Source organism: Panulirus ornatus, chromosome 1 (genome assembly GCF_036320965.1).
Source record: "Panulirus ornatus isolate Po-2019 chromosome 1, ASM3632096v1, whole genome shotgun sequence".
Taxonomy (NCBI): domain Eukaryota; kingdom Metazoa; phylum Arthropoda; class Malacostraca; order Decapoda; family Palinuridae; genus Panulirus; species Panulirus ornatus.
Window position 1 is genome coordinate 63,610,667 of NC_092224.1, and position 14,081 is coordinate 63,624,747.

Here is a 14,081-nt window from a genome sequence, read left to right on the forward strand (position 1 = left end):
CCTCTCAAGAGATTCGATTGCTTATCCTCTCGTTGGTATGTGTGGTCTCAACAGGTCGACAGGCTCCGGTGTGTGGTTCCACCTCTTCTGTCTCTGATAACTCCAGCTTCCTCCCTCACCCTTCCAGCCGAAGTCTTATTCAAGTACTTCAACCCCTGATCGACCACTGCTCTCTGTAAACTTGTCCTCTCCCTTACGAATAAGAATAGGGAATGAAGTTCTCTTTAGTCTCCTTTGATGTCACTCTTTCTTTACCTCTTGGAATGTTTTCTTTAACTTTTTTTTTTTCCTCCCTGGCTCTACCTTTGATCTTACCTTGAGCTGATGAAAACCCTCATTAAAGTCTTCAAAGTAGGTATCCATCTTGGTCTGCTGTAGCACTCGTCTGGCATGATATACCTCATTCTGATTATAATCCTCGCCGTGTCTTCCTCTTCAATCTTTTATATATTTGCCCCTTTTTTCTGTGCGAGTGTTTTGTTACTACAGATGAATTCATTAAAAGAAGGGGGTGACTGTGTTGTTGAGTGGTTAGTTAAGACTTTCAGTATATGTATGGATTATGGTGAGGAATCGCGATATTCATGTATCAGTAAAGGCAAGGGGGACGGAGGTGAGTTTTCAGACCACTGAGGTATAAGTTTGTTGAGTGTACCTGGTTAAGTCTTCTAGGAGTGGTGATTGAATGAAAACGTGTACAGAGCATCAGACTAGAGAGAAACATTGTGTTTTGGAATAGTAGAGGATGTGTGATGCCTCTTCACCAAACCGCTGTCCATGACTCACTTCGCATACCACCCTGACCCAGACACCCCACATCTGCCACCCTACCATCAAACACATTCAACAGTCCCTCATAATTCTCACCCCTTCTCCTCCTTACTTCATCATTACCTGTTACTCTTCCCCTTTGCTTCCTTCGCCGATGTCTCTGTTTTTTATCTTGTTTTTCGCACGTTCTTAACCTCCTTCCAAAAATCTAATTCTCCATGAAATTTACTGATACTCTTTCATCCCAACTCTCATTTGTCCTGTTTTTCAGCCCATACACCTTCCTCTTGACCTCCTGCCGCCTACTTTTATACATCCTCCAGTCACTTACACTCCTTCACTATAAGTATCGCCCAAACGCTTCCATTTTCTCTTTCACTAGCTACTTACTTCTTCATCCCACCACTCACTACCCTTTCTAATGTGCCCACTTCCCGCCTTTTGCATGCCACTCGCATTTTTCTTACATGCCATCACTGCTTTCCTGAATACTCCCATTCTTCACCCACTCCCCTTGATTCATTTACCTTCACCTTTAGCCATTCTACACTCAGTCTGTCCTGGTGTGTTTTCCAAAAGTCATTTTTCCAAAGTCACTTACTTTCCCCACTCTCTTCACCGATATTCTTTCCTCTTTTGTTGAATTCTCTGCAAATCTTCATCTTTCCCTCCACAACTTACTTTCAATGGGACATTGTCTTCACCAAATCCAAACACCTGCAATAATGAATGTCTTTCTACCTCAAGCTCCACTCCCTCCTGACACTTTGGTTCGTCCCGTTCATAAACTCATCTCAGCAGGCCGTGGACTCATAGGAATATACTTGATTACGCTCAAAATTGTGATCCTTTCCAATATATATATATTTTCTTTTCTTTTTCTTTCATACTATTCGCCATTTCCCGCGATAGCGAGGTAGCGTTAAGAACAGAGGACTGGGTCTTTGAGGGAATATCCTCACCTGGCCCTCTTCTCTGTTCCTTCTTTTGGAAAAAAAAAAAAAAAAAAAAAATCACCCCAGGACCATTCCTGTGAAGGAGTCCTGGTATTATCCGGGAGTTTTCTAAATGCTCCGGCAGTCCAAGGCCTCGCTGCTTCCAGTAGCAGGGATATGTAGATTCGTCTGGTGGGAAAATTCCTTCGACGAGACTCTACAAACGCGCTAAAGGTTATCGTTGGGGAGCAGCTGGTTTGTAGACATAACATGGCCAACTTTGAATCTGTGTTGTTACTCTCACTTTCTGTGCGACCAGAAATGGTGTGTAAACAGGAGAGCATAAAAAAAAAAAAGGTGGAAGGGGGGAGGGGTTTCCACAGGAACGGCAAAAGATAAAGTGTTTGATGTTCGAGGGTTGCCAGTACTATCGTACCATTCTCATTCTGCTAAGGTTAACTACTCAACCTGTGTGTCGGTAGATACAGCGACGTTCTTAAAGACTGGGTTCTCCAACACGTACGTACATCCCACAAAAGACTGCCACTGTCGCGAAAAAGTCGTTCAGAAATATTCTTCAACAAGGAATGCTGTATATGGTCATATGATAACCTCATGTGACAGCGTGTCCGGCCGTTTGGAAAGCGTCGACAGGAGGTGGCAGGATTTGGCGAGAGAAACATCGTCTTCGTAAAGTAATGCAGTGTCACTGTGTGTGTGTGTGTGTGTGTGTGTGTGTGTGTGTGTGTGTGTGTGCCTTTCTTTATTTCCCTCTGCCAGTGAGATGGGGTCACGGATCTCAGATTGACTCCCCGTCTGCCGTGCATTGGATGGCGTACACCTCAGGTCACTGCGGTCTCCTACCTGCCTGGCTGGCAGTGCATTGGATGGCGTTACACCTCAGGTCACTGCGGTCTCCTACCTGCCTGGCTGGCAGTGCATTGGATGGCGTACACCTCAGGTCACTGCGGTCTCCTACATGGCTGGCTGGCAGTGCATTGGATGGCGTACACCTCAGGTCACTGCGGTCTCCTACATGGCTGGCTGGCTGGCTGGCTTGCTGGCTGGCTTGCTGGCTGGCTTGGGGACCTGACTTGACCTGACTCCCCTCCGTAGCTCGCCTGGGTAACGCTGCTCTTGGGGGACGTCTTCGCGAAGTGCGCGCCTCAGTTCGAGGTTGGTTGCCTCAGTTAGTTCGTCGTCCAGCCTCGCGCTACCCAGCTAAGCTGAGTCTTGCGGTTGGACGATACTTTATTACTCCAGCCAGGTAAAGAAAACGACAGGTGTATATATGGTAAAAAATGATACATGAGATAAGGAGAAAAAAGATAACGTCATCTCGTGTGGTAGAGTAAGACGCTCAGCTGCGCATAGTCTGGCGCACGTCTGATGTGTCACCTTGTGTAGTCTCATCCGCCGCATGTCAGACGTGTCACCGTATCGTGTCATGTGACACACGTCAGACGTGTCACCGTATCGTGTCATGTGACGTGTCATCGTATCGTGTCATGTGACACACGTCAGATGTGTCATTGTATCGTGTCATGTGACACGTCAGACGTGTCATTGTATCGTGTCATGTGACACGTCAGACGTGTCACCGTATCGTGTCATGTGACGTGTCATCGTATCGTGTCATGTGACACAAGTCAGACGTGTCATCATATCGTGTCATGTGACATACGCTAGACGTGTCACCGTATCGTGTCACGTGACACGTCGGACGTGTCATCGTATCGTGTCATGTGACACACGTCAGACGTGTCATTGTATCGTGTCATGTAACACGTCAGACGTGTCATCGTATCGTGTCATGTGACACACGTCAGACGTGTCATCGTATCGTGTCATGTGACACGTCAGACGTGTCATTGCATCGTGTCATGTGACACGTCAGACGTGTCATCGTCTCGTGTCATATGACACACGTCAGACGTGTCATCGTATCGTGTCATGTGACACACGTCAGACGTGTCATCGTATCATGTCATGTGATACACGTCAAACATGTCACCGCATCGTGTCATGTGACACACGTCAGACGTGTTATCGTATCGTGTCATATGACACACGTCAGACGTGTCATACGACACACCTGACAATACACAAACGTTACAAAGCTTCAGTTCCAAACTGCATGACACACACACACACACACACACACACACACACACACACACACACACACACACACACACACACACACACACACACACGCACACACACTTTTACAACGGCCGAGTTCTCGAACACGTGCCCAACATGCTGGCTGGCAGCATGAACCGTTACACGTGGGTGTTACGTGAAGAGAACTACTAGCGTTATCTTGTCCACTGGTCACTGATGCTGGTGATCATCTCGCAGAACTATTCTGGCACCTCCGAGTGTGCAGAGGCCTGATGTCATTATGTTTAAGAGAGCCTTCAATAGATAATTATCCCCTGATGACAGTGGTTCCTTGTTACCTGTCTGGCTGTGACCCAAATTCGTGGTTGAGGGGCCATCTTGCCGACCCATGCCTTCTAAGGGGGTTGTCATTTCATATGCGACGGGGTGGCGACGGAAATGAATAAAGGCAGACAGAATGAATTATGTACATGTGTATATATGTATATGTCTGTGTATATATATATATATATATATATATATATATATATATATATATATATATATATATATATATATATATATATATATATGTATGTATACGTTGAGATGTATAGGTATGTATATGTGCGTGTGTGGACGTGTATGTATATACACGTGTATGTGGGTGGGTTGGGCCATTCTTTCGTCTTTTTTTTCTTGCGCTACCTCGTTAACGCGGGAGACAGCGACAAAGTATAATAAATAAAAGTAAAATGAATGATGATTACATGAAAAAGGCTACAATGAATGATTGATAAAGATTTCATGAAACTTTCTTCCCAAACAACATCGACCAAATAGCGCGACACGCGACAGCTTACTGATGGGAAATGTGGCCTTTGAACTGCTCATGCGAGTTCTTCAAAACATGTTGTCGTCGAGACTGCCTGCCAGCAACTCCAGTCATACTATGGCTGTAGGCGGTTTAGGAACTTCATCATCTTGACAGAACTCGCCGGAGATCCTGACTCCTACATGTCACTTGCAGCAAAGACCAGGAAAGACTTGAGGTCATCGCCCTTGTGCACTTTGATCCGAAATGCATTCAAGGATTCTTTTATGACTTTAGGGAAACTTGAGTTAGTTTTCTTATCATTATGGGTTTCGATGATGTATTCTCGGAGCTTACTGATGCTTGATATTTCTTACGGCAGACCTTCCACGTTGTCAGTGAGAGGGCGTTGTACCCGTCTGTATCTAATCTCATTTCCGGGTGTTGGAATTCTATGATTAGTTTGGGTAAATGATCCACGACGATGTTTTGGACGTCGATAAATGAAACTGCTTCGATCTTCCAGAACAACCCGAAAACTGGGAAGAAGAAGTCTTTCTTTCCTCCATTTTTTCCCTCTTCCTCAGTAAAGATATCCAAAAAGCAGCCAGCATCTACTTTGAATCTGAGAATCTTGGGACCTGGGAATGATTCTTCAACTTTCTGCCATAGATGGATGAAGCACTTGCCTTCGCTTCATCCACCTGACCTCGGAGTGATCCGAGCTAGAAGCCAAGCCCCTCTGACTGGCTTGCAAGAAATCTTCCAGGTCCTTTCGGGCCACAGTAGCGTGCATTTACCATGAGTTTGGTCATCGTTACTGACATCTGTCGATTCATCCAAATGAAGACAAAATTGCCCACTCATCTCTGCCTGCAGCCACTTGGCGTTTAATGATATTTCACCCCGTCATAGACGCCTTTCAGAAATCGCATGACTCGACAGAGAAGTCGGGTCAGTCTCTCTGGCGACGTCGCTTTCACTGACGGTACGTACCATGTTGAGAACTGCTGCTTAGTTTCGCCAGTTCCTCACTAATGGGCTGTAGCTTCTTGTGTCTTGCGAGCCGCCAGACCTCGACACAGGCAGACAGTGTAACTTGTAGGACGGAGTTAGACCTCCTCGTTCTTCAGAGCATCCAGTCGCTGTCACTTTATTAGTTGTTCTTTCCTCTCGAAGGAACTTACCTGTTTATCCACGAAAGCTCTTGTGTTTTCCTTCGAATGTCGCCTGAGTTTGTTCATGAGTGACATGATACTATCCAAGATTTCCGTACAGAAGACACACGGGGCCTGACTACTGATATATTAGAACATTTTTTTTACGTTGAAGGCTCCAGTCACCGACAAAAGCCCACATCAAGGTCGGGCCTTAATTGGAATATAGAGAGGATGATGAAAGGGAAAGATAAAAGACCAAGGGAAAAGAATAGACAAGGAAAAGTATTTCGAATATTTGAGGAAATGAAATACCTGTCTTTTGAAATGTGTCAGGTAATAGTTACTAGGAAGGACAAGAGAAGGTAGAGAGTTCCAAAGCTTCGAGGAGTAGTGAAAGAAACAGTTATCAAAACGGCCCACCCTTGAGTTGCCGACGACCACATAGTAAGCATATGACGCAGCAGCTTGCCAAGTATTGCGTGGTCTAGCTAGTGGTGGGGGCGCACAAGCAGCCTGCTCTCGGGAGCAAATACCACGAACATGAAGGAAACCTCTTGAGTCATTGGAGACCCTTGTCGACCACTTAGATATAGCCTGGCGACACAGTTTTGGTTCACGACCCTGGGGTTATGACCAGTGATTATTTCTCATGACTAACACTTTAATTCTTCCTCCCTCTGGGAGTAATAGCTTCTCGGGTGAAGAAGTTGAGTTATTGATGATCTAGTGAAAGTGTTTCACTTTATACAGAGTTAAGATCAACTATGGCGATTAGTTAAGTGCTAAAGGAAAGGACTGTGGTATACTTGTGAGCAAGACCCAAGTTCTGGTGAGACTTGTGGTTGTAAACGTGAGTCCGCGTGAGTCAGGGTCACCAAGTCGGCGCTCCCTCTGTGAAGACTGGGATTCACCGTAGGTCAGGATCACCAGACGAACGCTCCCGTGAGGGTACGTGGCGTCCGCTGGTCAGGCCTGTAGCAGGAGGAGCAGCCGCACTTGTTATCACTTCTCATGTTCACATCACCCCACAGTTTATGGTCACCCGAGGTTAGTACCTACCCAGGATCACTACCCACCCGAGGTAGGTAGGTAGGGACACACTCGCCCAAGCTCAGAGCTTCCCGAGGTTAGTACATACCCAGGGTTGCTATCCATCCAAGGTTAGAATCCACCGAATATCAATACTCAGCCAGGGATAGTACTCACCCGAGATCATTGCCCCTTTACCCATGAGGTCATTAAGTCATATGACACCTGGATGCTTCGAAAAGTGGAAGGTGGGCGTGAAGATCCATAGTTGCTTGTCACCTTCTCACCAGTGGGTTCACTAATGACGAGAATATCTGAAGAGTTGTAGTCGAGCACGTAAGACGTTACGAGATAGGCAGATGGAAGGACCAATCCTCTTTGGATCAAACACTTAACCTGAGAGTAATTATGGAAAAAAATAAAAAAGGTTTACAGTATTTGTGGGATTCGAAAAAATAGATGAGCCATAGAAAAGGTTAGAACAGAAAGGCGAGTTTAGTGGAGGCATTAAAAGATATTTGTCATTGCAGCGAGTGGATGGATAGGCGAGTGGACTGCACGAGCGAGTGTCGTTGTGGACGAGTGGTCTTGATTCGTGAAGGGATGTGGTCTGCGCTGGAGAAAGGAGGGCCGTGGGAGTAGTCTGGGATGGTGGAAAGGTGCTTGTGAGTTTTTAGGGTGACTAGTCAAGGGTTGAGCGAGTAACCTTGGCAGGTGACGAGCGGAGGGGTGAGCGAGTAGTGTAGGTTAGTGAGTGGACAGGTTAACACATGGTCTGGACTGGCAGGCGGAGGATTGGGGCGAGTGATCGGAGTGTAACGGTTGCTTGACTCGGGTCCTGCAGGAGGTAAAGGTGTGTCATGTCCGCGTGGCTGTTGTGTGGACAACGTGTACATGAAGCTTTAGTAGGGTAAGACCTGAGGGAGAGGATGTAGCAGGGTGGGTGATGTTATCGTAAGCAGGTGATCCACCGTTGACACACGAGACGGCATATGACCCACAGAATCTTATTAGAAGTGAGTAAACCTGTGTGTAAGAAGCAGAGGCTTAAAGTGGATTTTAAGAACTGGCGTCGTAGGGCGAGATCTGCTTAACCAGTGGAAGGTATTTTTCTTCTTTCAAGATCTGGAATATCAAATACCTCGTGAATATTCTGTTGTGAAGATGCGGTGATGTATATTCATGACTCGAGAAGGGTACTGAACGGTGGGCACTCTGAGTGAGGGTGCGGGGAGGTGTAAGGTGTGATATAACAAATGTGGTGGAGCTTGATAGAGAGTGTGCCCCTTCCTGCCATGAGATGTGTGTGGAGAATATAGATAAAGGTCTGTGTTGACGGCATGGGAGGAAGTGGGCAGAGTTTGCAGGTAGAGGACTTCTCATTCATAGGATGGAGAGAGCAGGACGCTTAGGGAGAGAGATGAGGATAATATGTAGTAAGGTATGATTGAGGTTAAAGATTGTGCTATGAAGGGTAAAAAAAAAATGTTGAGTTGGTTTGTGGATCTGAAGAGAACGGTTGCAAGCTAGACGGCTTGGTGAGAGTGTCTGAGAGAGAGTGAGAGGAAGGAGAGGACTGAACGTAAGGTTTGATGGATAGAATGAGGAAGCAAGTGAGCGAAACGAGTGTCAGCAGGAGGTAGGAGGACACATGGATGGTAAACATTAAAGTGACGGCTTTAGCCTGCCTGCTGCATGGTCAGTTGCAGACGACCACTTAGATTAAGGCAGGAGTTCTAATGTCTTATCATGAAACCATTTCTTCATTCATGAAATAAGAGTTTTCCAGTTTTACATAAAAATGATAGAAGAATGCTAAAAAAAAAAGTGATAGAAGAATGCTATGAATGAAGACAGCATCAAAGACAAACGGTATCCCAACGGTTCTGGTTAGGTAATTAATCATAAGAAAACTAATTAAGGAAACAATCACGTGCCATAGATCCGCCCAGTAAGGTTAGTCTATGAATTCCTTGTTGGAGAGCACAAGTGTAGCCACGTAGCAAATATGCACGTACGTAGAGTGGGTATATTACTATCAGTATTGTGGGAGTGTAGGAACAAAGATTGCTGAGTATATGCATGCGGAGGGTCTGTGGTCCTGTTCAGCTTTATGTGTCTGTGTCTTAGAATATGTGTGTTCGTGTGTGTGTGTGTGTGTGTGTGTGTGTGTGTGTGTGTGTGTGTGTGTGTGTTGTGTTACAAGAAGAGAGTTTTACACAGGTGTCTCTCCGTCTCTTTACCTTGTGTATTTGTACCAAGTCTTTACTTGGTGCTCAGAATTTTACTTCATGCGGGCCCTTGCTGACTCATGGTCAGTGTGTGTGTGTGTGTGTGTGTGTGTGTGTGTGCAACTTTCGTTTGACTGCTCGGCTTCAAGTCTGAAGTCGTCACTCTTGAATGCTGTTTGTGGAGGCAGACACAGCGCGTCAGTAGCCCTCGCTGCTGCCCTGCGCATGTTGTGTACTTTGCCGAATTCCCACACCTGCGATCTCTTGGTTTTCCGTTCCCCCAGGGTCTTCAGTGCTCCAGGTCCCATAGCTAGGCCCAACGAGACCTACAGTTCTCAGGTCTTATGACTCCCAGCTGGGTCTTATGAATCCTAGATCAGCTGAGTGTCAAGCCTTATGACCCCCAGGTCTTATGAATCTCATGTCATCCATGGTCGAGGAGTCCCTGGCTATACTTGAGCTGACGCCATCTTGCGTCCGTCTTGGATCTTGAGTGTGTCCTTGACAGTCGCTTTAAAACTGACGTAATTTGAAACAGAAGAAGCCTCTCACCTGATGAGGAGCCAGGCAGTGGCACCAGGACCATGAGCACTTGTTTCCTTCAGAGTTAAAGACCATTAAGAGCTTGTTTTAAATGCATTATGTCGACTTAAGTTAATGGTTATGTATACAGAAACTTCTGCATCAGTTCTGGTGTGAGGAATTGACGACCGTATGTTCAGTTGATTTTCAGTCTGGACTCAACTTGGTGTATAACAAGGTGTGTCTTTCTATATTTGATGTATACTACAAGTTACCCTTAAGTAATGATGTACATTACATGGTTAGCCGCTAGATGACTTCGAGTGGGGCCTTCAGGGTTGGGTGGTGTATGTCAAATGGTCTGAAACCGATGAGGGCGACGTTATATCTCATCATTCACGATCTCATAGTTAAGCACCTGGAGCACCTTCTCAAAACGTAGTACGAACATAACCCGATAACAAACTACCAGTAATACGTATGTGTATTATTGGATAACAAAGCTACGAATAATACATATTTGTCTTATTGGATTATATGTTATTTTTATCAGAAATTTGTCCACTTCGAAACTGCAAGCACTCCAGATGTCTCTAGAATTACTGAATGAAATTGTAGAATTCTCTCATGATCGCGAATATTGCCAGAGCGAGATATTCAGGCTAATCTTGGGTCAAATATTAGTCTCAAAGGGAGATTCACTTCAGAGATAACTGACACAAGGGAAGAAAGCTCCTCGTTTCCTTGATGGCAGCGTACGTAAGGCTGCTGCCATAACCCATAAATCGTTCTTGCTCCTCGCTAGGACACGAGAGCCACACATGCCCATAGTGAGTCTGTGTGCGCTGCCCCAGAATTATCCTAAACCCCTTAGGAAGAAGGTGATCAAGACTTTTCGATCGATAGCTATAAATTGACGCTGACCCCTGGCAGCTGATAGGCATCGGGCCTCAGTAACCAACACACCAACCACTACGAGGGACATTCGGTCTTGAGGAAAACCTTTCTTGAGGGAGTTGGCCGGACCGCTGACGTGGTGAGGGTTAGCGAGGTGTGGACCCACCAGCAGGCTAATGATCGCGTCTTAAGGCCTCTTAGAATGGTGTACTGAGGGTGAGAACTTCAGGTCTGAATCCTTAACCAGATCCCACTATCAAGACCGGGTAATCAGGAGCCTTGAACACACGAGAGATTATCAGACCTTCTTTTTTTCTTTGAATTGCTGCTAAATACAGTGGGTGTTGTTCGTTTCATTAGTTTCATCTGTACTGAATGTTGGTTGCCACATCCATTGTGCTTATTGTTTGTGATCATGAAGGTGACGATCGCTGGGGAAGATATGCTGTGGTTCGGTCTGCATTAACGACTTAGCTGGTCGTTGCAAGGAAGAGTTTCGATATATGGGTAAATGCACCAGAGCCTGTGGTTGTATCTGTCCATCCAGGCTGTAATCAGATTGAGGTAAGAGAAATGAGACAATCGTGTTATTGTTAATGCTTGAACACGTAAACTATTGAGGTCTCGATGTTGAAGTGATTGTAGCGCCCGTCGATTTCAGCGAAGCTGACAGGAGATATGTACCAAGCCCTTAAGTCAGGTTCCTGGAGTTCACATTAAATAGAAATGGCTGTGAATTATGGAGTGGTCAAGAACTCCATAACCCTTCCCATCGTAACGTGTGCCTGTAAACTGGTTATTTGATAGTCTTATTCTTTATAACTGAGTCTTATCTCGTGGCACACTGGTCCAACAAAGCAGAACTCTTTCCAGTGGTATGAATAGATTACAGCCTTTATAACCGAGTCTTATCTCGTGATACACTGTTCCAACAGAGCAGAACTCTTTCTCGTGGTTTAAATAGATTACAGCGGTAGGTTGGCGCTTGGAGGCCGTCCGCTTTCGATACTTGCCTTCGAGCTGTGATTGAACTCTTCCGTCCTCATGACATATCTGCGTGTTCATGTATTCAGCCCACCATGCCAGATATGATGGTGAGAGGAATCTTTATTCTGATTTCTCACGACGCCAGACCAAAGATCGTGGGTGGTTCTTTGGTGGCTCTCTCTCTCTCTCTCTCTCTCTCTCTCTCTCTCTCTCTCTCTCTCTCTCTCTCTCTCTCTCTCTCTCTCTCTCTCTCTCTCTCTCTCTCTCATTCATTTCCTCAACATTTCACACCCAACACACTTTTGATGCTTATTTACCCAAATGGGAACAAAATATGTAACAGACATTAAGACAGTCATGCATCCTACAGATATTTCATCTGTCTTTACCTCGACGGAGCAGCTCATAAAAAGCGGGAGCACATCTCCCCTGGATGGGTGTGGGTGTGGTCCAGTCAGCGCGGCGGTGGCTGGGAAGGGCCTCTGGTGTTGGTAGTGACGTGACCTCACGAGCGATCAGCACACTCCTGCTTGTTGACTCAACCCTCTGCGCACACACACACACACACACCTCCACCACACCTCCTCCACACGCCTTACGTCTCCACCCACACAATTCACTCCACCCGTCTCCACCCACACACCTCACTCCACACATTTCCACCCACACGCCTCACTCCACAAGTCTCCACCCACACATCTCACTCCACCCTTCTGCACCAACACACCTCACTCCACACATTTCCACCCACACGCCTCACTCCACACGTCTCCATCCACACACCTCACTCCACACGTTTCCACCCACACACTTCACACGTTTCCACTTACACGCCTCACTCCACACGTCTCCACCCGCCCACACGCCTCACACCACACACACACACGCCTCACACCACACACACACACACATCTCACTCCACAACCTTCTCCCCAAACGCCCAGGAAACACAAGCCTCAAGCACACTGCACAACTCTTGTGACACGAAGCCACACACGTCCGGCTCTCAAGCCACGTATGAATGAATGAATATATATATATATATATATATATATATATATATATATATATATATATATATATATATATATATTATATATATATATATATATATATATATATATATATATATATATATATATATATATATATATATATATTCATACTATTCGCCATTTCCCGCTTTAGCGAGGTAGCGTTTAAATAAGAGGACTGAACCTTTGAGGGAATATCCTCACTTGGCCCCCTTCTCTGTTCCTTCTTTTGGAAAACAAAAAACGAGAGGGGAGGATTTCCAGCCCCCCGCTCCCTCCCCTTTTAGTCTTCCCTTCTACGACACGCAGGGAATGCGTGGGAAGTATCGTTTTCCCCTATCCCCAATACCTGTGTGTTCGTGTGGTCTATTCAGCGAGGAAGGAACGTGAAGGCAGCTGTCTGTAGAGTTTTAGAAATTCATACCTCGGGCACTTATGCCAGATTTTCTATACACTATATAAGTATAATGAAGGTCTCCCATGTCGGGTAGAGTGCACCCTCCAGGCTAGCCCCGTTGACTGGTCTGCCTTATCCTCGGACAACAGAGCAGCCGTGCTCGAGATGTGTTCCGGCTCGGGATGTCTGTACATGAACCATGTCCTGGTGGAGCCTTGGCGGCATTCGAGCACTGATATGGATTAAGGCGAAGTCACAGTGACTTATGCAATTTTTTTAATATACAAAATAATTATAATTACTCACATAAGATTATAAATTGTCACAGTAATGTCAAATTAGAATTAAAGATCATATCAACTGTTGTAATTGATTACGTATCACAAATATGAGTCATGAGAGTATGGTGGCGTTTTATACATGCCTGATCTCCATCAGTCAGTCATCCCTCATAATGCTCCAGTTTCATGAGGGAAATACAGTGGAATTAGACTTGAACAGAAAATCACAACTACAATTAATGGTTTGGAAAGCCCGAGGATAAAGTCGGAGGTTAAGAATGAGGGCTAGATTAAAGGAGTAGGTGCCAGTCATGCTGAGGGAAAAACTGTGGGAATATGCTTGTAAAAGATGAGCCCCAGTGAGTGAAAATGAAAATGGTTTACTACGGGTAGGTGACTTACTGTTTATGCACATCGTAGCGAGAGGAGTGAGGAAGAGAGGAGGAGAGTGTTTTGGGTGGAGATGAGTGAGTGTGCCAGTAATTTTGATGTGAGGGATCGAGCATTAGCGATGGGTGGCTTGAATGAAAAGGTTGGGGACAGTGGCAGTCGAGGGGATAACATTAGAGAGCAATGAGTACCCAGTGATGAGGAGAACAGAAATGATGATCAGGTAGTGGAAATGCGACCCGAGAAGGATGGATAACTGAGAATACTTGGTTTAAAAAGTGGGACATGAGTCTATATATATATATATATATATATATATATATATATATATATATATATATATATATATATATATATATATAAACGTGAGGGAAGGGGTAGCTGGTGAGCAGCCATCATCTGATTATGTGTTCATTGGTAGGTGTGCTAAAGGGAAAGTTTTTGAATGTAATTTAATGAAAGGGACAACTGTTGTGATGTCTGATCCCCTCTTGGTGGCGGCGAGGGTGAAGAGCTGTAGAGGTTTT